A 3,080-nucleotide genomic window follows, 5' to 3' on the forward strand; every position below is an offset into this window, starting at 1 on the left:
CCCAGAGGAAATAAGAGCTCCAAGGGTTAATGACAATTAACACTGAGTAGCTGCTCATTTTAATTTAAGGGGCTTCATAGAAATCATAGAAACCCTACAGTGCAGAAGGAGGCCATTCGGCCCATCGAGTCTGCACCGACCACAATCCCACCCAGGCCCTACCCCCCACATATTTACCCTCTAATCCCACTAACCTACGCATCTCAGGACTCTAAGGGGCAATTTTTAACCCGGCCAATCAACCTAACCCGCACATCTTTGGACTGTGGGAGGAAACCGGAGCACCCGGAGGAAACCCACGCAGACACGAGGAGAATGTGCAAACTCCACACAGACAGTGACCCGAGCCGGGAATCGAACCCAGGAGCTGTGAAGCAGCAGTGCTAACCACTGTGCTACCGTGCCACCCATTGCTGAGACAGAACAAGGTATCACAACGGCAGAGTTCAGGGAAGTTGACAAATTATTTAAAAACACATTATTTAAACCCCCTCAAATGATTCAAATGAGTAGTTTGTGAGTGACGAGATAGACTCAATATTAGAAAACAAAATGAAAGTCCAGAATGAATAAGTTTTGACATCGCTGGAAAGAAATTAAATAAAACTCAATCTGAATGAGATCAGGAGAAACTCCAGGGTTATGAAAAGTTCAAAGACCAAACAGGAGCAGCAAACCATTTTGCTTAAACATCAGAAGTATTTGAATGAAATTCTGAAAATGGTTGAAGAAAATTTGGGCCAATGACCCACAGCAGGTTAGCGTGTGGAAATACTGGGAAAATACCTGGAACAAGAGACTGAGCATTTACAGACAAGAGCTGGGAAATGGAAGTTTTGCCTCGGAGAATAGATGGAACTAAGGAGGATTCTCCAAAAGGTCAGTGGCGGCACGGTGGCACAGTGGTTACCACTTCTGCCTCACGGCACCAGGGACCCGGGTTCCATTCCCAGCTCGGGTCACTGTCTGTGCGGAGTTGGCACATTCTCCCCGTGTCTTTGTGGGTTTCCTCCGGGTGCTCCGGTTTCCACCCACAGTCCAAAGATGTGCGGGTTGGGTGGATTGGCCATGATAAATTGACCCTTAGCGACAAGCTAGGGTAAATATATGGGGATAGGGCCTGGGTGGGATTGTGGGTTGGTGCAGACTCGTTGGGCCGAATGGCCTCCTCTGCACTGCAGGGATTCTATGTATATTGTGGTTTAGACAAAAATACTGTGTTTACCCCAGTCCAACGCCGGCATCTCCACATCATGTTCTGCCTGAGTCAGAGGTGGGAGAAGATTCCATCAAGAGGAAATTGAATGGGAAGCTGAAGGGAAAATATTGACAGGGTTACGGGGAGAGGGTGGAGGATTGGGAATAGTGAAACTGCTCTTGCAGTGTGTCGATCCAGGCTTGACGGGCTGAATGGCCTCCTGTGCTGTCACCATTCTATGATTCACACACAAGTTAACTTCTCAGTGTCTATTAGGCCCCACTCGTTCCTCCATGATCAGTTCCAGCATTTCAAGTTCAGATCCCAGTACTTTTTAGTTGGGGCATTGAGGAGTAAAATAGAAATAGGAATGAGAGTGTCGGTGCGCTTATGTTTTTGTATTTCTGTGTGTGTGTGTGTGAGAGAGAGAGACAGTTTCTAAGTGTGTGCAAGTGTCTATTTCAATGTGTGTTTCTGTGTGTGTGATTGTGTATCTCTGCGTGTGTCTGTGAGTGAGTGTGTGTCTGTGTGTGTGTGTGTGTGTCTCTCTGTGTCTTTGTGCATGTGTGTCTGTGAGTGTGTGTTTGTGTCTCTCTGCGTGTGTGCGTGTGTGTCCGTGAGTGTGTGTTTGTGTCTCTGTGTGTGTGTGTGTCCGTGAGTGTGTGTTTGTGTCTCTCTGTGTGTGTGTGTCCGTGAGTGTGTGTTTGTGTCTCTCTGCGTGTGTCCGCGAGTGTCTGTGTGTCTCTCTCTTTGTGTGTGTGTGTGTGTATCTCTGTGAGTGCATGTGCGTCTGTGTGTACGCGCGTCTGTGTGTGTGTGTATGTGTGTGTGTGTGTGTGTGTGTTTGTCATGATCTGTGTGAGTGGGGGAGCAGGCTCGATGGGTCAAATGGCCTCCAACTGCACATATTTGAGATTCAAATACATTGACACACATGCATGCTGACACACACACAGACACACACACACACACACACACACCGACACACACACACACACACCGACACAGACACACACACAGACACACACACACACACACAGAGACACACACACACACAGACACACACACACACAGACACACACACACAGCCAGACACACACAGACACACACACAGCCAGACACACACACACACACACACAGCCAGACACACACACACACACACACAGAGACACACAGACACACACACACAGCCAGACACACACAGACACACACAGACACACACACACACACACACACACAGACACACACACAGACACACACACACACACAGAGAAAGATATACACAGTATTGACATATTTATTGACCATTTAATGTGACTGAATGCTACACATCCTGGTTTGCCGATGACACAAAACATTAGACAGCATTGTAAGCAGCATAGCTGGAAACATCACATTGCAAAGAGTTATTCATATTTTGTACATGGACAAAACTGGTGGAGAGGTTTCAGTGCAGGGAAATGTAAACTGACACAACTTAGATTTAAAAGGGACAGAACAGCGTACTTTAATAAATGATGAAATGACAGAAACAGTGGAAGCTCCAAATGTCCAGATATTTCACAGCTGGATTCACACAAAACACACAGCAATGGATCTGATATTGCGGAATTGTTGTAAATGTGGTGAATCTCAGTACGGAGGCTGTCTTCATGTTACAATGTTAATCTGATCACTCTCATCAAAACAGGCTCAACATTTCTGTACAATGTGAGTGAATCATCAGCTCAAATAGTTCAGGTTCAATGTTTAAAATAACCAGTCACTTTTCTGTGGCTGCTTTGGGAATGTCAGTGGAATGTAGTTCACAGTCAAGTGTGAACAATTGTATTGGGGAATAATTGGAAGCAGTTTCCATTGAGAGCTTCCTGCATTCTGGAAA

The sequence above is a fragment of the Mustelus asterias genome, unplaced genomic scaffold (assembly GCF_964213995.1).
Source record: "Mustelus asterias unplaced genomic scaffold, sMusAst1.hap1.1 HAP1_SCAFFOLD_1593, whole genome shotgun sequence".
Taxonomy (NCBI): domain Eukaryota; kingdom Metazoa; phylum Chordata; class Chondrichthyes; order Carcharhiniformes; family Triakidae; genus Mustelus; species Mustelus asterias.